We start from the raw sequence: 22,992 nt of genomic DNA, 5'->3' as shown, positions 1-22,992 counted from the left end.
CTCAAAACATTTTATGAAATAGCCTGATCACCTCTTCAGAAGCCTCTCTCAATCTATTGCTTGTTGAGACTATCATATGCACTAAGCTTTCTCCTAAACATTTATAGGTATAAATTCATTAGTATGCTTGACAACCTTATGAAGTAGGAGCCCTTATTCTCTGCATCCCACAGGTGAGGCAACTGAAGCACAAAGAAGTTAAGTTACATTTCAAGTGAGGATATTACAAACATAGCTTCCTTGGGGAGCTTATAGTCTACTGGGGACACAGAATGAAACAAAAGCCATGTAAAGATTTTTAAACAATATAAAGGAGAAAATACTTTGGACCCTGTTGGACAAGTCATTTATCTCCTTTTGGTTGCAGTTTCTTCACATAGCTAATAAATGGCAGAGCTAGAATCTGAACTTGGGTGTTCAGATTCACTTCGGCTTCAGAGCCCAATATTGTAATCATTATGCTATACTATCTGCTAGTTTATGGCCTGTTTTTGTTCCTTTGCTGCCTGCCTGCAGGCAACAAGTATTTGTGTTGCCTAGGCTCCTGCTATTTTTACCTACAGGATCTGCAGGCGCCCAATGGGCCCCTGTCTTCTCAGCTCTTTGCATTCTTGCAGATCCCAGGAACATCCATGACTCTTGGCTTAAGGACATGGACAACAAGGTGAAAAAATTAGGGTAGTGACTCTGGAATCTTTTGTGCGTGTGTATGGTAAAATACATATATAACATAAAATTTGCCATTTTAACCATTTTTAAGCATATTATTCGGTGGCATTAAGTATATTCACATGCAACCATCACCACCATCTACCTCCAGAACTTTTTTATTTTCCCCAACTGAAAGTTTGTATCCATTAAACACAAACTTCCCATTCCCTCTCCCTCTAGCCCTTGGCAACCACTCTACTTTCTGTCTTTATGAATTTGACTACTTTAGGAACCTCATACAGGAGGAATCATACAATATTTGTCCTTTTGTGACTGACTTATTTCACTTAGCATAATATCTTCAAGGTTCATCCATGTTGTACGTTGTGTCAGAATTTCCTTCCTTTATGAAGGCTGAGCGATGCTCCATTGTATGTATAGACCACATTTTGCTTATCTATTCAACTGTCTATAGATATGCAGGTTGCTTCCACATATTGGTTATTGCGAACAATGCTGCTATGAACAGGGGTGCACAAATATCTCTTTGAAACTCTGCTTTCACTTCTTTTTTTATTTTTTAAATTTTATTTTGAAACAGGGTTTTGCTCCATCACCCCGGCTGGAATGCAGGAATGGAAACATGGCTCACTGCAGCCTCAACCTCCTGGGCTCAACTGATCCTCCCGCCTTAGCCTCCTGGGTAGCTGGGACCACAGGTATGGGCTGCCACACCTGGCATGTTTATTTATTTATTTTTAAACTTTAAGACAGGGCCTCATCTGTCACCCAGGCTGGAGTACAGTGGTACTAATGTGATTTCACTTATTTTGGATGAATACACAGAAGTGGAATTACTGGCTAATAGGGTAATCCTATGTTTAACTTATTTTTTCCTTGAGACTGGGTCTTGCTACGTCCACCCAGGGTGGACTCAAACTCCTGGGTTCAAGTGATCCTCCTGCCCTAGCCTCCCAAGTAGCTGGGATTACAGGGGCACCTATGTTTAACTTTTTGAGGAAATGCCAAAGTGTTTTCCACCATGGCTGCATCAATTTATATTCCTGGCTGGGCGCGGTGGCTCACGCCTGTAATCCCAGCATTTTGGGAGGCCAAGGCAGGTGGAACACTTGAGCCCAGGAGTTCGAGACTAGCCTGGGCAACAGGGTGAAACCCTGTCTCTATAAAAAATGCAAAGATGAGCCGGGCATGGTGGCACATGCCTGTAATCCCAGCTACTCTGGAGGCTGGGGCATAAGAATTGCTTGAACCCGGGAGGCGGAGGTTGCAGCGAGCTGAGATTGCACCACTGCACTCCAGCCTGGGTGACAGAGCGAGACTCTGTCTCAAAGAAAAACAAAAAACAAAAACAAAATACATTCCCACCAGCAATTCATAAAAGTGCTAATTTCTCCGCATCCTTGCCAAAACTTGTTATTTTCTGCCTTTTAAAAAAATAACAGCGTCCGGACGCCGTGGCTCACGCCTATAATCCTAACACATTGGGAGGCCGAGGCAGGCGGAATGACTGAGCTCAGGAGTTTGAGACCAGCCTGGACAACATGGCAAAACCCCACCTCTACTAAAAATACAAAAAAATTAGCTGGCCTTGGTGGTGCGCACCTGTAATTCCAGCTACTTCAGAGGCTGAGGTACAAGAATTGCTTGAACCTGGGAGGCAGAGGTTGCAGTGAGCTGAGATCGCACCACTGCACTCCAGTCTGGGCGACAAAGTGAGATTCTGTCGCAATAAATAAATAAATACATACATACATAAATAGGGTATGAAGTGGTATCTCATTGTGGTTTTGATTTGCATTTCCTTAATGACTACAGAGATTGAATATCTTTTCATGTGCTTATTAGCCATTTGTATATCTTCTTTGAAGAAATGTCTAATCAAGTCCTTTGCCTTTTTTTTTGAGACAGGGTCTCACTCTGTCACCCAGTCTGGAGAGCAGTGATGTGATCTTGGCTTACTGTAGCCTCCAATTCCCAGGCTGAAGTGATCCTTCCACCTCAGTCTCATGAGTAGTTGGGATTACGGGCACACACGATGTGACCAGCTAATTTTTAAATTTTTTGTAGAGATGAAGTCTTACTATGTTGCCCAGGCTGGTCTCGAACTCCTGGACTCAAGCAATCCTCCTGCCTTGGCCTCCCAAAGTGCTGGAATTACAGGCGTGAGCCATAGCACCCAGTCTTATTGCTGAGTTTCTGGAATCTTTGAGAGTTTTCTTATCTCTAGAAGTCTTTGTGGGTTTGGAAATATGTCATTGAGGTCTTCTCAGCCTCTGGGCTGGCTGTTGTCAGGACCTCTGTGTCTGCAGGATGAAGTAGCCAGAGCTTTTCATTCAGTCTTTCAGGTTAATTAATCAAGTCATTCATTAATTGTATATTTATGCAAAAAATCACCCTTTGGCTATGTCAGATTTCCAGGCTAACACAAGAGTACAAACTGTATGGTTCTGTTTCTATGGAGATCGAGAACTGTCAAAGTTAATCTACGGCCGGGCGTGGTGGCTCACGCCTGTAATCCCAGCACTTTGGGAGGCCGAGGCAGGCGGATCACGAGGTCAGGAGATCGAGACCACGGTGAAACCCTGTCTCTACTAAAAATACAAAAAATTAGCCTGGCGCGGTGGTGGGCACCTGTAGTCCCAGCTACTCGGGAGGTTGAGGCAGGAGAATGGCGTGAATCCGGGAGGCGGAGCTTGCAGTGAGCCAAGATTGTGCCCCTGCACTCTAGCCTGGGCGACAGAGCGCGACTCCATCTCAAAAAAAAAAAAAAAAGAAACAGTTAATCTACGGTGCTAGAAGTCAGAATAATGGTTACATCTGGGGGAGCAGGTATTTATTGGAAGAGAACATACAAAAGAGAACAAAAGGGAACTTTCTGGGTTGATAGATCTATAACATGACCTAGGTGGTGGTAACACAGGAAGGTAGGCAAAAAAATTATTAGATATACACTTAATAGTTTTTCATTTTATTGTATATAAATTATATTTCAGTTTTTAAAAGTTAAAATAAAAAGCTTCAGAAAAGTTTTTTTTCCCAGGATATTTTAAATTTCTTTGGTGTTAATTTCATAGGCTCAAAGGTCTAAGGTGCCCCCCTGTTGCGGTTGCCTGTGGTTCTCTTTGCTCCTCTCTGCCCTCTTGGGCCCAATACCTAGTATTGTGCTTAGGATTCACAAACACAACAAATACTTACTGAGCATCTACTCTGTGCCAGGCGCTGTGCTATGTGCTGAGAAAACAGTGTTAAACAAGATGGATAAGGTTTACTTCCTTATGGTGTCCATAGTCTAGTGGCAAAGACAGGTAATAATGACTTAGTGCATTCTATTGAGGACAAGCATATCGTGCTAAGAAAACCTGTCTGGGAATGGGTCAGGGAAGGTATCCTTGGAGTAGCCCCGTTTGAACTAGGATCGGAAGACTGACAGTTATCTAAGGGGGAGAGCATTGCAGGCAGGGGGATCAGCATGTGCAAGGGTTCTCAGAAGGGAGGGAGAACAATGTGTAAGAAATATCACTGTAGTTGCAACCCAGAGAAAGGGGAAGAGGACCCTGAGATAAATCAAGAAATGTGGGGAGGCCAACATTTATTTGGCCTTTATCTTTTTTTTTTTTGAGATGGAGTCGCGCTCTGTCGCCCAGGCTGGAGTGCAGTGGCGCGATCTCCGCTCACTGCAAGCTCTGCCTCCTGGGTTCACCCCATTCTCCTGCCTCAGCCTCCCGAGTAGCTGGGACTACAGGTGCCCGCCACCACGCCCGGCTAATATTTTGTATTTTTAGTAGAGACAGGGTTTCACCGTGTTAGCCAGGATGGTCTCGATCTCCTGACCTCGTGATCCGCCTGCCTCGGCCTCCCAAAGTGCTGGGATTACAGGCGTGAGCCACCGCGCCTGGCTTGGCCTTTATCTTAAGAGCAATGTAGAGGCATCAGATTTTTTTTTTTTTTTTTGAGACAGGGTCTCACTCTATTGCCCAGGCTGGAGTGCAATGATATGATCTTAGCTTACTGCAGCCTCAACCACCCAGGCTCAAGCAATCCTCCCACCTCAACCTCCAAAGTGGCTGGGGCCACAGGTGTGCAGCACCATGCCTGCTATGTTTCTGTCTTTTGTTGTTTTTTTGAGACACGGTCTCCCTTTGCCACCCAGGCAGGAGGGCACTGGTGTTATCTCGGCTCACTGAAGCCTCCACCTCCCGGCTCAAGTGATTCTTGCCTCATGCCTCAGCCTCCCGAGTAGCTGGGACTACAGGTGTGCGCCACCATGCCCAGCTAATTTTTGTATTTTTGGTAGAGATGGGGTTTTGCCATGTTGCCCTGACTAGTCTCGAACATCCGAGCTGACGTGATCCGCCCACCTCGACCTCCCAAAGTGCTGGGATTATAGGCATGAGCCACTGAGCCCAGCCATTTTTGTATTTTTTGTTGAGACAGGGTTTGCCATGTTGCTCAGCCTGGTCTTGAACTCCTGGGCTCAAACAATCCACCTGCCTCAGCCTCCCAAAGTGTTGGGATTACAGGTGTGAGCCACTGCACCTGGCCATCATCAGATACTTTTAAGTAGAGTAGTGACATGATCATATTTCTGATCATTAGAAACATTACTTTGACAGCAGGGTGGAGAATAGATTAGAGGGCGGTCAGGGTAATGTGAAAAGATGGTGGGTATCTACTACACCAGTCCAAGCACACTGTGTGTACTCAGTAAATATTGATGGAATGAAAGGGTTCCTGACTCCCTTTCTTCTATGGGATCAGTAGGACTGATCTGTTTAATTAGTTTACAATCCACCTGCTCATCCTCCATCTCCTGTGATGCTCAGAACAGACCCCTAACTCCCATTTTACAGATGAAGAAGCTCAAGTTCAGAGAGGCAAGGACAGCTATCAAGAGCGAAAGCCAAAGAGAGCTGCCATACAATCCAGCAATCCCACTCTTAGGTATACACCGGAAAGAAAGGAAATCAGTGTATGGAAGAGATCTGCACTCTCATGTTTACTGCAGCCCTGTTCACAACAGCCAAGATTTGGAAGCAACCTAAGTGTCCATCAACAGATGAATGGATAAATAAAATGTACATATACACAATGGAATACTATTCCGCCATTAAAAAAGAGTGAGATTCTGTCATTTGCAACAATATGGATGGAACTGGAGGTCATTATGTTACGTGAAAGAAGCCAGGCACAGAAAGACAAACTTCACATGTTCTCACTTATTTGTGGGAGCAAAAAATTTATTATTATTATTTTTTTTGAGACGGAGTCTCACTCAGCCGCCTAGGCTGGAGTGCAGTGGCGCGAGCTCGGCTCACTGCAACCACCATCTCCCAGGTTCAAGAGATTCTCCCGTCTCAGCCTCCTGAGTAGCTGGGATTACAGGCACCCGCCATCATGCCCAGCTAGCTTGTACAAAAGAATAGTTAGAAAGAATAAGACCTAGTATTTGCTAGCACAAGAAGGTGACTAGAGTAAAAAACAATTGGCCGGGCGCGGTGGCTCAAGCCTATAATCCCAGCACTTTGAGGGGCCGAGGCGGGCGGATCATGAGGTCAGGAGTTCCTGACCAGCCTAGCCAATATGGTAAAACCCTATCTCTACTTAAAAAAATACAAAAATTAGCTGGGCGTGGTGGCACCTGTAGTACCAGCTACTCAGGAGGCTGAGGCAGGAGAATCCCTTGAACCAGGGAGGCGGAAGTTGCAGTGAGCTGCCATCGCGCCACTGCACTCCAGCCTGGGCGACAGAGTGAGACTCCGTCTCAAAAAAAAAAAATAAAACAAAAAACAAAAAAAAAACAAAAACCACACACACACACAATTTACTTGTACATTTTAAAATAACTAGAGTATAATTGGGTTGTTTGTAACACAAAGAATAAATGCTTGAGTTGCTAGATACCCCATTTACCATGATGTGATTATTACACATTGCATGCCTGTATCAAAATCTCATGTACCCCATAAATATATTCACCTACTACGTACTTACAAAAATTTAAAAAATACATCAGTGAGTGTGGGAAAAAAGAAAACAAAAAATTTTAAAAAAAGAGTGAAAGCCAGATATGAATCCAGGCCTGTATGACAGACATCAAGTCCAGTGCTGAGGCCTTTCTACGTTTGGGAAGAGGGGAGGGGCCACACTCGTTCGATCAATAATTCTATTTACTGAGCATTTTAACTTGCTAGGGAGGTAATGATGGGAAAAAGAAGAGAGGGATTTAGAGGCAAATAATAATGAAAGGTTTTATCTATATCCCATTAAGCTTATTATTAGTATGTGTCAGGCACGGTGACAAGTGCTTTCCATGCCTACCTCCATTTGCTCTTCACAAGCACTAAGATTTTCCCCATATTTCAGATGGGTAAACTGAGGCTTGGAGTTGGCATGTCCAAGGATACTCAGAGCTCTCGCAAAAGGCTGTGCAGTGTGTGCTTCCGAAGTGGCACTCACTGGCGAGAGAATAGCCCTGGGAAGCCGACAGAGACCCATGAGATCCCAACACTAAGCACTCAGCACCGAAGCGAGCCGACGCGCGCTCCACCTCGCGCTCACGGGGACGTCTGGTCACGTGGGCAATGCCCCGCCCCTCGAGTCCGCCCCGCCCCCTCTCGCGCTCCCTCCCTTTCTCCCTCCCTCCCCCTCCCTCCCCGGCCCGGTCCGGCCCATCCCCCTCCCCGCCGGCTCCGTGAGGCCCTGCCGGGTCGGGCTGCGGGCGGCCGGGCGCGGGCGGCCGGACAGACGGGCGCACGCGAGGACTGACGGACGGACCCACGGAGGGCGGCGGGCACGCACGGCCCGGGCCGGCACTCCAAGGCCCGCCCGGGAGGGCCGGGGCCGCGCTCAGGTGAGGCGACGGCGGCGCGGGCCCGTAAGGGGTGGGCCCGCCGGGCGTCCGCGGTCCTTGTCGGGCTGGCTTCGTGGGGAGGAGGCGCCGCCCGGGCCGGCGCGGAAAAATGGCGCCGGGCGACCGAGTGGCACGGTCTGAGAGCGGGCCGGGCCCGGAGCCGCCCCGCCCGCCGCGCTTGTGTCCCCGTCGCCATGTTGGGGAGCGGGCCCCAGGCCTGCGGGCGGGGGCGCTGGAGGGAGCGGCGGCCCGGCCGGGTGGGGAGGGTGCTGGGCGCGGGGGCCGGTGCACTGAGGGAGTGCAGGGCTGGCCGGGGTCTGCACGGGGTGGCGCTCCAGGCCTGGGGAACAGGCGGGAGCCCGTCGTGGGGTCGTGGTCAGGGTCGCGGAGAAGGAACACTGGGTCCGAAGGGAACCGGGATTGGGGTCTATGGGCTGAGAGGATGGCAGGACGTGGAACTGGGTTAGGCCTTAGGCGGTGTTAGAGCCCTAGTACAGGTAGGACCTGAGGATTGGGGTGGAGGCATGGGGGCCAAGCTCAGGCTGTCAGGGCTGGAGCAGTTCTTTGCTGGGAGGGAAGGAGGTGATTGATGAGGAATGAGGGCCCTTTGGGTACAGACGCTGGTATCAGATTGGGGCAGTCCTTGGGGTGCTGGGGCTGAATTGCAAAGCTGTGTAACTCCCAAGGCTCTGAAGACTTATGTCCCAAGCATCCTCCACCCCCTATTGGGGGAAGCAACAGGAAAAAGGAGGTGTTTGATGAGAGAAAAGGGGTACAAAGGGAGACTGAGGTTTGGGTGCAGGAGCTGGCCGGCAAAAGAGGCAAAGAGAGTGGAACTGGTTGGCAAGAAAGGAGAGAACCTTTATCAACTTAGGGAGTTGTGTGTGTCTTTAAAAGGAGGGACCTGGATGTTTGGGGGCGGTGACCCAAGGTGTCTTCCCAGGAAGGGGCCAGCCCACAGCTTAAGAGCAGAGTCACCTGGAGAGGTCATCAGAAAGGCGTTATTGAAGCCAGTAAAATGGTGAAGAAGAGTGAATGTATAAAAACTACAAAGGCCTGAGAGATCAAGTAAAGATTTCAAATCAGGTAGTGATTTTGGCTGATACATAGAAAGGTAAAGTTGACTTTTCAAGATCTTGCAAGTTAGTGGCAGAGGGGCTACTGGAAATGGTCGGCTGCTTCCTCACTAAACACATTGCCTTAAAGGAATTTGCTAGCTGGGAGAAAGGTGTTAAGAAATGAAGCATAACATTCTTGTGATGAAACTAAAAGCAAACAAACAAAAACAACAAGAAATGAAGCATAACAGTATATACCAGATAACTATTAAATTTGTTTTGTTCCTGTAATGAGTGTGGCAATACAAAGGCTGAAGGGAATGCAAAAAAGTATAGGCAGCCAGTTATTTGGTATTTCCTGGTTCATCTCTAATTGTGCAAAGAAGTTATCTTTGAGACTTTCTAACGTTCTAGAGTTTTAAGAGGTGCTCCGGCCAGCCACAGTGGCTGACGCCAGTAATCCCAACACTTTGGGTGGCCAAGGCGGGAGGATTGCTTGAGCCCAGGAGCTGGGCAGACCCCATCTCTACAAAAAATAAAAAAAATTAGTCACCTGATGTGGCTTGTACTTGTAGTCCCAGCTACTCAGGAGGCTGAGGTGGGAGGATGGCTTGAGCCTGGGAGGTCAAGGCTGCAATGAGCCATGCTATGGTCATTCCATGACATTCCTGCCTGGGCGACAGAGCAAGACACCGTCTAAAGAGAAGAAAAAAAAGAGATGCTCCTTCTCTTCTAGGTGTTTACCACAAAGGAACACAAAATCCTAAAAAAGAAAAGTGAAAAATTGTGGAGACCCAGAGTCTCTATTTTGTTAATTGAAGTTGGATCATGTTAGAGAAGAATTCAAAGTTCGCATGGGCTATGGGAGAGTTCTGAAGGAAATATGCAAATTAGTCATGGAAAATAGTTCCAGGGCCCCATATAATCAAAGAGAATTAATGAACAAAAAGATTATGCGGGCGTATATAAAATAAAACTGTCAATACCATATGTATATACAGCAACACGATTCATTTGTTCTGGGTTTTTCTTTTCTTTCTTTTTTTTTTTGTTTGTAGAGATGGGGTTTCAACATGTTGCCCAGGCTGGTCTTGAAAGCCTGAGCTCAAGTGATCTGCCCACCTCGGCCTCCCAAAGTGCTGGGATTACAGGTGTGAGCCACCGTGCCCAGCCTATTCTGGGTTTTTCTAATGCAGGAAGACCTGACCTTATCTGTGCCATGGACCCCTTTCAGAATAATATTTTTTAATTGTATAAAATAAAGTACATTGAATTATAAGGAACACCAATTATATTAAAATACAGTTTCCAAAATATACAAACCTAATATGCATATACTTGTTTTTCAGCACGTTAAGAAATCGGGTTTAGTGATGGATCCGATAATTATAATTTCAAAGACATGATGCTCATAAAGGCTACTTCAAGATTATATGCAACAACTGTAGTATGATATAAAGATATTTGAGATTTCTGTTGTTACAGAGTCACAGATACTGCTAATACTAGAATGATATGTTACCTACACTCATATTTGAATAGAATGGTAATTTTCAGTTAGAAGTTAGTAAAAGAGATTTTTTTCTCCCTATCCAAGTTCACAAGCCCCACTGAAGTCCTATCTATAGACTCCTGTCTATGAACCCCAGGTTAAGAAACCCTACTCCTACTACCAGGCATGTCTTCCATTCAGCAAACATTTTACTGTGCCTCAAGGCATCTACTGCATATCAAGCATTATGCTGGGCTCTGTAGATTCAGAGGTTTTTAAGGCAGAGTCACTTCACTTTGGGTATGCAGCCCCATGAGTGAAGTAGACATGTGGACAATCATAGTTCAGGATGGTCGATGCCAAAGAAGAGTTATTAAACGCTATAAGGACACAGAGATGGGTGTGTCTCTGCTCAAAGAATCAGGGAAGGTGTTGTGAAGGGGTGACATTTGAGATGTGTCCTAAAAGATACAGGAATTGGCCAGTGAAGTGGAGAGAAGGGCCTTTCAGGTAAAGACATGTTTTCAGGGAATGTATTAATAACTGAGTGTGGCTGGAGCATAGAATGTGTGTGAAAGCATGGCCAGAGATGAGACTAGGAAGACCATGTTAGGAACCTGGTTGTGAAGGACCTTGCTAAGGAGTTTGGACTGAATCCTTAGCTGAGAGAGGCATTCAGGATCTTCGAGAAGGGGAGTATGTGGTGGAGGTTTAATTTCTAGGAGATAAATGGATGTTCTTTGGAAGGAGAGTAGACCGAAGACCAGAGAGGTAATGAGGATCTGAACTAAGGCAGAGGCTGTGGGCATTGAGCGGAGTTAGAATTTGCAGTTGTTGATTATTGACATTGTGAGTGGCTTCGGGGGAGTTTTTTAGATTTCTGGTTTGGGGTGGTGTCTGTCAAAAGAGGTTTAAAAAAGTGAAAGGAAAATGAGAGGAGGATTCTCATTGATAATAAGGGCGATAAGGTTTTTTTGGCAGAGTAATAGAGTTTTGGAAACCATTGCAAAGCTGTCAAGTGTGGTGTAGTTTTTGGTTAAGGAAATCAGAGGTGTCAGCAGACATAAAAGACAGGGGAAAACATGGGAAGTATCCTACCTATAGTGTAGAAAAAGCACAACTATCTGTGTCAGGGGTCGACAAACTGTGGTCCATAGGTCAAATCTGGCCCACGATCTGTTTTTGTAAATAACGTTTTATTGGAACACAGCCACACTCATTTATTTATATATTGTCCATATCTTCTTTTGTGGTACCAATAGCAGAGTTGAGTAGTCATGACAGAGTTGTGTTGTATCAGCTCACAAAGCTGGAAATACTCTTTACAAAAACATTTGTCAACCCCTGATCTATGTGTCTGAGTGTTGGATGTTCAACCTCTAATTTGCCATCCAATGTCTGTATGATGATAGAGAATGAATAAACATATTGGCTCCGCCCTTTGGGCTGGATTACCCGTGCTCTGTGTACCTGCAGCATAACACAGACCCCTGAATATTTATATCAGTCAGTGATGGCAAGGTCTATTGTTCTGGAGTGTACTGTGTGGTAACTGTGGTAGTGCCAGCTTTACACGGATTAGATAATGCTCGGGCTTGTTTTGCCATTTTTCTTATTGGGTTGTCTTTTACAAAAGATTTCTTTATATATTCTGATTATTAATCCTTTGTTGTTGGTAGGTATTACAGATGTCATTTCCCAGTTTCTTGCTTATTTTAATTTTTTTTTTTTTTGAGGTGAAGTCTTGCTCTGTCGCCCAGGCTAGAGTTCAGTCGTGCCATCTTAGCTCATTGTAACCTCCGCCTCCCAGGTTCAAGTGATTCTCTTGCCTCAGCCTCCCAAGTAGCTGGGACTACAGGCATGTGCCACCACACCTGGCTAATTTTTGTGTTTTTAGTAGGGATGGGGTTTCATCATGTTGGCCAGGCTGGTCTCAAACTCCTGACCTCAAGTGATCCACCCGTCTTGGCCTCCTAAAGTGCTGGGATTACAGGCGTGAGCCACTGCGCCTGGCATGTTGCTTATTTTAAAAAATCTGTTTTAAGGTGTCATTTGTTAAAAAGTTCTGAATTTTAGTGTCAACTTTATCAATCTTTTCCTTTAAGATTTGCAGTTATTCTTTGTTTTGTTTTGAGGCAGGGTCTTGCTCTGTCACCGAGGCTGGAGTGCAGTGGCGCGATCTCGGCTCACTGCAGCCTCAACCTCCTGGGCTCAAGCAACCCTTCCACCTCCCATGCCAGTTGAGACCACAGGCATGCGCCACCATGCCCTGCTACTTTTTGCATTTTTTGTAGAGATGGGGTTTCGCCATGTTGCCCAGGCTAGTCTCGAACTCCTGGGCTCAAGCAGTCCACCTGCTTCAGCCTCCCAAAGTGTTGGGATTACAGGTGTGAGCTACTGTGCCAGCCTGCAATTGTTCTTTATATTCTGGAATCCCTACTATTGTTTTCAATGGTTAGATCTTTAATGTATCTGGAATGGATTCTTATGTGTAGTGTAAGGTCGGGTCCAGTTTCATTTTTTTCCCTATGTATAACCAGTGATCCCAGCATCATTTATTGAATGGGGCTTGCTTTCAAATTGTGAGCTCTTTTTGGTGGAGTCTGTCTGAGGTCCTTATTAAGCACTGCTGCTTGCTGATTGTGTGACCTTGGACAAATAAAACCTCATTGCGCCTCAGTCTTTAAGGATAATAGTAATCTCATAGGGTTTTGTGAGGATTAAATGAGTCAATATACGTAACGTGTAAAATAGTGCTTGGCACCTAGAACATGCTCAATAAATATTAGCTGTTCTTTAGCACTACTGTTCATTTCTGATTCCTCAGCACCTGGTACAGAGTAGGGGCTCATTTTGCCCAATTAAATTGCCAAATTAATTTGGTTTTCAGGTCAATCAGAATGGTTGAGAGTTGGGCTAAGTGTTGCAGGAGATGCTTCCAAGGAGCTACTTAGTTTTAGGGGCTGCCTTAGATTATCTGCTGGGATAGAACTCTTCTCATGCCATCACTTTTGCAGAGAACTTCTGTAGCAGAGGTTGCAAACTGGCAACCTGTGGTTAGATTTGACCTGTATACATATTTTGTTTGGTTTACACAATATTTTTATTGTCTTAAAAATGTACACAGACTTCTGAGTTTCTGACTTAACCTTGAAAAACTGGAAGATCTGTCAACAGCAAGCCCATATTCATTTATAGCAGTAACCAGCTGAAACTTTTAGGTGGGATGTGTTTCCTAGTTCTCCATAGTCTGCCCTGCTGTCTTGCTTTGCTCTTTATTTTTATGGCCCTGTAGACATTTAATTTTCTGATTCTTACTTTATTGAGGTTTTGAATATTGTCTCCCCCAAACCAGTAAATGACATATTGGGATAGGGGGAGGATGGCCAGAAATTGACAGAGGAGTTTGTGGGCAAGTAAATACTAAAACCTATTTCTAAGGATGAGCCATACTTGATCGTAATGAATAGAATGATAAATGAAATTAAAAGATGAGGTGAAATTCAGCTTAGCTCCTTGAATATTTAGGCATCTACTATGTATTAGGTACTGTATTAGAAATTACCACATTGGTGATAGAAAATTAGCTGGCCAGCTTTATGAAATACTGTAGAAGAACCCTTTTTACTTGTAATGTGAAGCTGTTGTTCAAGAGAGTGGTTGGATGAGAAAGGAAATATAGGCATTATTTTCTCAAACATTTATTGAGCCCTACCATGTATTCTGGAAACTGGCTAGAACTCTGCAAGGTACCAAGATTAATCTAGCCAAGGTTTGTATGCTGAGGAATGTCTGTAATGTGTTATGGAGCTGGGATAGTAGAGAATGGTACCTGAAAGAGGTGGCCTGTGAATGAAACTGCCAAGAATAGTTAGTATCTTAATACTTGGAGATGAGACAGTGCTGTATTTTCCAGGCTGAGTGAAAGCATAAGCACAGAGGTGGGTATTTAGGAGATGGTAAAGAGTCCACTTTGCTTGGAGAACAGGATTGTTATAAGGGTGTTGTTGGAATTGAGGCTGGAAATGGAGATGAACAACAGTAACAATAATAGATAAAATAAAACCCAAAATAAATAAAACTTTAAAAAAATTAATAGTAGTAGTGGCTTTTTTCCCCCCAGTGTTCTTTGGGTAGGGTGTTTTGTTTTGTTTTTAAATAGAACCAGGGTCTTACTCTGTTGCCCAGGCTGGAGTGCAGTGGCATGATTATAACTCATTGCAGTCTTTAATTCCTGGGCTCAAGTGATCTCCTGCCTTGGTCTCCCAAATTGCTAGGATTATAGGCACAAGCCATATGCCTGGCCAATGGCTCACGTTTTTTGCATGCTTACTATTTGCAAGATAATGTGCTAATAAGCATTTCATAAGTAGCATTTTATTTAATCCTTACAACAACCTGATGAGGTAGGCACTGTTTTTTAATCCCTTTTTACATATAAAATGAGGAAGAGAGCTAACAATTGATACAGAAAGTATTTGAGTCCAGGTAATCTAATTTCAAAGCCTATCTTCCTAATCTCTGCATACCATATAATCAAATCATGGAAGGCTTTGAATACCCATTTCTATTCCAAGCTGGGAAGTTTGAACTTGATTGACTAGATAGTGGGAAGTCATCAAATGTTTTTCGCCAGTGATGTGATGAAAGCTGTACATTAGGAAAGGAAGCCTGATCGTGAAGTATAGGATCAGCATGGGGAGAAAGGAGAGATATGAAGCTAGTTTACTCTCTTACTTCTCACTAGATTGGGTGGGTGCTCCTTTAGGACTGGGCTGGTGTCTGTCTCTGCCTTCCTCCTTCCCTCCCTTCAGCTCCAGTGTCTGCCTATTTTGATGTCTGGTATATTCATTTATTTTTTTAAATGTGATCTTTTTCTACCTCATCTTATTCTAAAAAGGGCATAAAGTAGCTGCCTAGGAGCTCAATAAACATTCTGAGTTAATTAGTAAATAACTAGAGTTATATTTAGATGTATATACAAATGAAAGACTATGGCTTTGATGGAAGGAGGAATGCAGCCCTAGAGTTGGTCATATGCTTTATTTGATATACAAACTCTATAAAGCAGAAGGCCAGGACCATACCTTTACCTTGTGATGAATTGTGTATTCTATGTCAGTTATAATATTCATTATCAGTTAATAAATTAACTATATCAGTTAATATTAATGAGCACCAAATTCAGAGGGTATTCATACTTTAAATAGATATTTCAGTTTGTATTTAGCATTAACCAGCTGCTACCCCGCCCCCCCCGCGCCACACACACAAAGGCAACAAAAATTCCCATTAATCAGCTCCTTTACTGATATTGAATCTGTTGAGTATCAGTTCCATAGTACCCATTTATGTACATTTTCTTTTGCTTTTGCTTTTGTGTGTGTGTGTGTGTGTGATGGAGTCTCACTCTTGCCCAGGCTGGAGTGCAGTAGTGAGATCTTGGCTCACTGCAACCTCCGTCTCCTGGGTTCAAGTGATTCTCCTGTCTCAACCTCCTGAGTAGCTGGGACTACAGGCAACTGCCACCACGCCCAGCTAACTTTTTTGTAGTTTTAGTAGAGACAGGGTTTGACCATATTGGTCAGGCTGGTCTTGAACTCCTGACCTTAGGTGATCCACCTGCCTCCACCTGCCTCGGCCTCCCAAACTGCTGGGATTATAGGTGTGAGCCACTGCACCCAGCTGCTTTTTTTTTTTTTTTTTTTTTTTTTGAGACAGCATCTCACTCCCTTGCCCAGGCTGGAGTGCAGTGGCGCGAACTTGGCTCACTGCAACCTCTGCCTTCCAGGTTCAAGTGATTCTCCTGCCTCAGCCTTCCAAGTAGCTGGCTCACGCCTGTAATCCCAACACTTTAGGAGGCCAAGGTGGGTGGATCACTTGAGTTCAGGAGTTTGAGACCAGCCTGGCCAACATGGTAAAACCCCATCTCTACTAAAAATACAAAAATTAGCCAGGCGTGCTGGCATGTGCATCTAATCCCACCTACTTGGGAGGCTGAGGCTTCCATCAATTCTTGGTGCTCCTTGGCTTGTAGCTGCATCACTCCAATCTTTGCCTCTGTTGTCACATGGCGTTTTCCCTGTGTGTCTCTGTGTCCAAATTTCCCTTATAAGGTCACAGTAGGTCCCACCCTACTCCAGTAGGAGTAACTTCATCTTAATTGATTACCTCTGCAGCGACTCTGTTTCCAAATCAGGTCACATTCTGAGGTACTGAGAGTTAGGACTAACATATTTGGCAGGGACGGGATTGGGGGGCACAAGTCAACACATAACAGGTAGTGTGTGAGATAACATAGAGGCATTAAATTAAAATTTATTAAAATGGTAGGGTAAGATTGCAACAAATGGGGTTAAGGAGAGAGTAACCAAAGGAATGATGGACATAGGAAAATGTAAGGAATATTTAGGTAATGAAATAGTGAGAAGTCTGATTTGCTGGTGTGTTGAGGAGTTGTGGAGAAGTGAAGCCAGCGTTCTTTCTTGGGGCCCTGGATGCCAGGTCTAAGACATTTGAATGTTGCTGAGTGACCAGTGTGTGGGAGCAGGATGGCACTGCATAATTTTGAAATGGTAGATAATTGATTCAAGCTTTGAGTAACTGAGTCAAGTTTTAGAGACATTCTAATATGATCAGGTGATCATGGATAAGTAAACACCCTGTAGAAAAACAGATGGTCAATGACAACACACCCAGCCTCCCTCATTTGCCTCTGCCAGTAACTTTTGCCAGCACAGTAAAGAAGTCTCTCTTCTGTAAAACAACAAACTTTGAGGGTTTTGTTAGCCCTCTCTTCTTGGTGAGTCATCTGTGGGCATTGAGAGATACATCAGCTTTTCAGGGTCTCCGTTCAAAAGCCTCCCCATGGATATTTCAGTGTTAATAGTCATGTCACACTTCATTTGATTTCAAATCATTCTTCAAAATTACCTCTTTTCCATCCTATTCTTTACCTCTTGGTTTTTCTCTGAAACTTCTTCAGTTTTTCCATAATTTTAAAAAATATTGAAAAGAATTGAGGAAAACTGAGTATTGTTTTAAAATAACAAATAGAATTGAGGAAGACTGTGTACTGTCCAGGCTAATGATATGCTCTTTTTCTGTGTCTTTTTATTTTTAAATTATTATTTTAAAAAAAAAATCGTCTTGCTTTGTCACCCAGGCTGGAGTGCAGTGGTGTGATCATGGCTCACTGCAGCCTCAACCTCCCAGGCTCAAGCGATCCTCTTACCTCAGTCTCCTGAGTGAACACGTGGGACTACAGGTGTTCACCACCTCACCTGGCTTTTTTTTTTTTTGGGTAGAGAATGGGTCTTCCTATGTTGCCCAGGCCAGTCTCAACCTCCTGGGTTTAAGCGATACTCTTGCCTCCCAAAGTGCTGGGATTACAGGCGTGAGCCACTGTGTGTTTTTAATGGTAGCTATGTTGACCTTGCCCAGGATAGTACTGTATTTAAATTGTGAATACTCATTCGAATTGTGGTCAGTAATAGCCCTCAGGTGCTTTCTTTATTTGTGCCTAGGCAGTTCTTCCTGATTTTATATTTGCATTGTTTATACTTTCTCTAATAGCACGTGTCCCCATGAAATTTTAAATATTATGTTTAAGGCTGTACACTGTGGCTCACACCTGTAATCCCAGCACTTTGCAAGGCCAAGGCAGGTAGATCACCTGAGGTCAGGAGTTCGTGACCAGCCTGGCCAACATGGTGAAACCCCGTCTCTCCTAAAAATACAAAAATTAGCCTGGTGTGGTGGCGTGCACCTGTAATCCCAGCTACTTGGGAGGCTCAGGCAGGAAAATTGCTTGAACCTGGGAGGCAGAGGTTGCGGTGAGCCAAGATCATGCCATAGGACTCCAGCCTGGGTGACAAGAGCAAGACTCCTCAAAAAAACAAAAAAAAAATTATGTTTAAATACCTCAAATACATAACTTCTGAGTCATTTTCATATTCATACAGTCTTTACAAATTTAATTAATATAAAGTTTTTTTAGTCTTTTTTCATTTGGCAATATATTGACGTACTTTTCCACATGTCTGTATATTTATCATTTTTAATGGATATATAAAAACCAAAGTCTAAAATACTCTGGTTATTTGGCATTTGGGTGATTTTCAGTTCGTTTTTATTTATATTTTACAATTTTTTTCCCCCAAGATGGAGTCTTACTCTGTCACCCAGGCTGGAGTGTAGTGGCACGATCTGAGCTCACTGCAACCTCTACCTCCCAGGTTCAAGCAATTCTCCTATCTCAGCCTCCTGAGTAGCTAGGATTACAGGCATGTGCCACCATGCCTGGCTAATTTTTGTATTTTCACGGGATTTTGTATTTCATGGGATTTCACCTTGTTGACCAGGCTGGTCTTGAACTCCTGACCTCGTGATCCGCTCGCCTCAGCCTCCCAAAGTGCCGGGATTATAGGAGTGAGCCACCATGCCCAGCCCTATTTTACAATTCTAAATTGTATTGCTGTAACATCTTTTTATAAATCTTTTTTCTTCCAGTTTTTTTCTTAGAATATATTCCCTAAAATGATTTCATTAGGTCTGAGGCTATCACTTTTTAGCCACATTGTCAGATTATTCTTTAGAACAACTACCAGTTTATAGTGCCACTAGCTACTAGTTAAAATTGAATTTCATAAATTTTTTCTTCTAGTATAATAGCAGTTCTTCAGTTTTGTGGGCTTTTTTTGATATTTTAAATGTTTTATTAAAACTTTAAAACATACAAAAAGTCCCAGAAATAATAGTACAGTGAACCACCGTTATACCCACCGTCTATATTCAACATGTTGTCATATGCTTAATAATATGTTTATTATGTTAAACTTTTTAAAAATAAAGATATCATGATACTATGCCTTTAATATTTTAGCACGCATCACCTACAAGTAAGGATATTCTTTTACATAAACACAATACCATTATTAACACCTAACAAAACAGTAATTTCTTAATATTATCTAACATTAAGAAGTTAGGATTGAAATTTAAAAGTCTGTAAATTTCTCCAGTTGTCTCCAAAATGACCCTTTTTTTTTTTTTTTTTTTAAGACAGAGTCTCGCTCTGTTGCCCAGGCTGGAATGCAATGGTGCAGTCTCAGCTTACTGCAACCTCTGCCCCGTGGGTTCAAGCGTTTCTCCTGCCTCAGCCTCCCGAGTAGCTGGGATTACAGGTGCCCGCCACCATGCCTGGCTAATTTTTATATTTTCAGTAGAGACAGGGTTTCACCATGTTGGCCAAGATGGTCTCGAACTCCCGACCTACAGTGATCCACCCTCCTCGGCCTCCCAAAATGCTGGGATTACAGGCGTGAGCCACTGCGCCCAGCCTATTTTTTTTTTTTTTTTTTTTTTCTGAGATGGTGTTTCACTCTTGTCTCCCAGGCTGGAGTGCAATGGCGCGATCTCGGCTCACTGCAACCTCCTCCTCCTGGGTTCAAGCAATTCTCCTGCCTCAGCCTCCCTAGTAGCTGGGATTATAGGGGTGTTCCAACATGCCCAGCTAATTTTATATTTTTGATAGAGACAGGGTTTCACCATGTTGGCCAGGCTGGCCTCCAACTCCTGACCTCATTACAGGTGATCTACCCACTTCGGCCTCCCAATGTGCTGGGATTATAGGCATGAGTCACTGTGACCGGCCATAATTTAAAAATTTTTTTTGTAGAAGTGGGGTCTCCCTGTGTTGCCCAGGGTGGTCTCAAACTCGTCGGCTCAAGCAGTCCTCCTGCCTTGACCTCCCAAGGTGCTGGGATTACAGGCGCAAGCTACCATGCCTGGCCTCTTCTAGATTTTATTTCTGTTTTTGTATTAATCATTTGTAATTTTTTTTCTCTTTGTTGCAATTTGGGCACAGATTTATTTCTTTGTTTTTTTTTTATGTAACAAGATGGGAAAAATCTCATTGAGCCTCTGACTTACGGTTTATAATATGTTTATAATATGTGTTGGGATGAGTGGTTTTGTAAATCTCAAGTTTCAGGTTTTACTAATTTATCTTTTGTTTCTTGTACTAAGAAGTTAGGATTGAAATTTAAAAATTAATGTTAATATTCCCTAATCCCTTAAATTGTCTATTATCCCTACCAAGAGCAAACCAGGGTTGTTGTATTGAAATGCCAATCACCTTGACAGGCATTTTGTTGATCCTTTCAGAGCATTAAGTTTCTCTGATTTGGCTGGAGAGCTGCACAAATTTTCCCTTGGGAGCCCCAGATCTGAGAATAAGAAGCATGAAATAGTGTTGTTTTTTTTTTTTTTTTAAGACAGAGTCTCCATCTGTCGCCACGCTGGAGTGCAGTGGTGCAATCTTGGCTCACTGCAACCTCTGCCTCCCAGGTTCAAGAGATTCTCATGCCTCAGCCTCCCAAGTAGCTGGGACTACAGGCACGTGCCACCACGCCCAGCTAATTTTTTTTTGTATTTTTAGTAGATACAGGGTTTCACCATGTTGGCCAGGCTGGTCTTGATCTCTTGACCTTGTGATCCTTTCGCCTTGGCCTCCCAAAGTGCTAGGATTACAGGCATGAGCCACCATGCCCGGCCACCATGAAATAGTTTTATAAGGACCTCATGAAAGGGTATAGGGAGGATGAAATTGGATCTTATAATAGTGATGCCTAGGCAAATTGTCTTTAACAGTGGGCATTTAACTGTTTATTTAGGCACTTTAACAGTGTCTTATAAGTTATCCTGAAACATTTAAGGTTATGTGGTTACAAGGCCAACTTAATTTTTTAAGTACTATAAGTGTAATATTCAGATGGAGGCATTCATGAAATAATGTTGTTTCAATTAACCATTCCACAGTCTTTTTGGTTTCTTGTATAGTAACTTCAGGAGCAGAAAAGTGCCTAGCAGAGTGCTAGTAGGCAGTTGGTAAAGGGTAGTCAAATAAATGCATCCATCGAAAGTTTTGAAATTACAGTAGATTAGAAATTAAGAGAGACTTCTGTTACATATTGAGAGATACATATTTCTCATAAAAATAACTCATGTTCTGTAAATCTGAAATTGATTCATAATATGAGGTTTTTTAAATGCAGGCAAAAGAGTCTCATGATGATAAAGAATCAACAATGTTATTATTAGCCAACTGAGCGGGAGAGGTTGTTGCACCTAGACAACAGATCAGAGGTTTGCATTTGATACAAGCTGAAGAATATGCTTGTATTTATGAAGCAGGTGCCAGAGGAATTCTAGTATTTTTATTTTACAAATCTACTTTAAACATATTTGAATAGAGATAATCATTTGTAAAATGCATTTTAAAAGCATATATATATATATATATATATATACACGTTGTTGTTGTTATTAAATAGTCCTTGAGTTTTCTTAAACCTGGAAGGAACCTGAGATTCTGTTTCGTCCTAGCTCTGGTGTTCCATCCTCTCATTTTAATACTCTTAGACCAGAGAGATTTATGTCTTGCCCTAAATCATAAAACAACTTTATGGGACAGCCATGACTAAAACCCACTCTGCCATGCTCAGCCTAGCCCTTTTTCCGTTTTATCACCCTATATTTTCGTATCAAAAATAATGCTAGTCTATCAGAATAGGTACACAGTTGATTTTACTACTAATAGTTTGACATATGTCTACATTGAAAGCATTTAAAAAAGGATATTGAGGTTAAGAAATGGTTGCGCAGAGTCCGGGCGCGGTGGCTCACGCCTGTAATCCCAGCACTTTGGGAGGCCGAGGTGGGCAGATCACAGGGTCAGGAGATCGAGACCACGGTGAAACCCCGACTCTTCTAAAAATACAAAAAAATTAGCTGGGCGTGGTGGCGGGCGCCTGTAGTCCCAGCTACTCGGGAGGCTGAGGCAGGAGAATGGCATGAACCCGGGAGGCGGAGCTTGCAGTGAGCCGAGATTGTGCCACTGCACTCCAGCCTGGGCGACAGAGCGAGACTCTGTCTCAAATACAAAAAAAAAAAAAAAGAAAAAAAAAATGGTTGCACGGGCGTTAGGCTTTATTTAATTTCCTCATATGGGTGGTACAACAGCTTCAATAGTGCACAGTTATGAACCCAGGACATGTGTTTTCTATTTACTTGTTTGCTTGTTTTTTGCAGTTCTCACTTGTAATACTTATTTTTTTTCATAGTCTAAGTAGGAAAGTAATGTTAAATTAAAAAGTATAATAATATCAACATTTACAATTTATAACAGAAAGAGTAGGAAAGTGATATGAAGGACTTCATTTGTAGCTAACTATATCTGTGACCTAGGACAAATCATGTAACCTTGACTATTTCTGATACCTGCTTACTTAGAATCTTTCAGAGATTCTGCCCAGGACAAATGTATCTATTGTAAAAATGTGTTAATTGATGTGTAACATACGAAGAAAAGCACACAAATTATAAGGTTAATGAATTATAAAATTAACACACTTGTGTAACCACTACTGTGGTATTTCAAAAGTATATTGAGCCTCTTTGATGATTATAAGCTTTCCTTAATAAAAGCCACTGGACTAGAGATTGTAGATAGGTCATCTGTCTTTTACAACTCTCTCTTTTTTTTTTTTTTTTGAGACAGTCTAGCTCTGTCACCCAGGCTGGAGTGCAGTGGTGCAATCTCCACTCACTGCAACCTCTGCCTCCCAGGTTCAAGCGATTCTCCTGCCTCAGCCTCCTGAGTAGCTGTGACTACAGGAGTGTGCCACCATGCCTGGCTAATTTTTTTTATTTTTAGTAGAGATGGGGTTTCGCCATGTTGGTCAGGTTGGTTTCGAACTCCTTACCTCAGGTGATCCACCCACCTTGGCTTCTCAAAGTGCTGGGATTACAGGCGTGAGCCACAGCACCTGGCCTTTTACAACTCTTCCTAGAGTAAAATTAGCAGAAACAGTGGTAGAGAGAAGGAATTTGGCCAATCACAAAAATTTATTTTGAGT

The 22,992-nt window shown here is 43.3% G+C and overlaps 1 protein-coding gene across 8 annotated transcripts in view; it reads left to right on the top strand.

Annotated features, from left to right (window-relative positions):
- The first annotated feature begins 7,319 nt into the window (after positions 1 to 7,319).
- NCOA6 (nuclear receptor coactivator 6) overlaps positions 7,320 to 22,992 on the top strand; it is a 110,207-nt gene continuing 94,534 nt past the window's right edge. For 6 of the 8 annotated variants that reach the window (XM_063659157.1, XM_054466742.2, XM_054466741.2 and 3 more), the window contains exon 1: positions 7,321 to 7,522. The gene's annotated coding sequence lies outside the window, so the exon portion shown is untranslated. Of the gene's footprint in view, positions 7,523 to 22,992 lie in introns of all 8 variants that reach the window. The other 2 variants (XR_008496060.2, XM_054466745.2) reach the window with 1 other exon arrangement.

This window comes from Pongo pygmaeus, chromosome 21, assembly GCF_028885625.2.
Source record: "Pongo pygmaeus isolate AG05252 chromosome 21, NHGRI_mPonPyg2-v2.0_pri, whole genome shotgun sequence".
Classification (NCBI taxonomy): Eukaryota; Metazoa; Chordata; class Mammalia; order Primates; family Hominidae; genus Pongo; species Pongo pygmaeus.
Note: the sequence above shows the minus strand (reverse complement) of the source record. Positions and strands in the feature narration are given on the sequence as shown.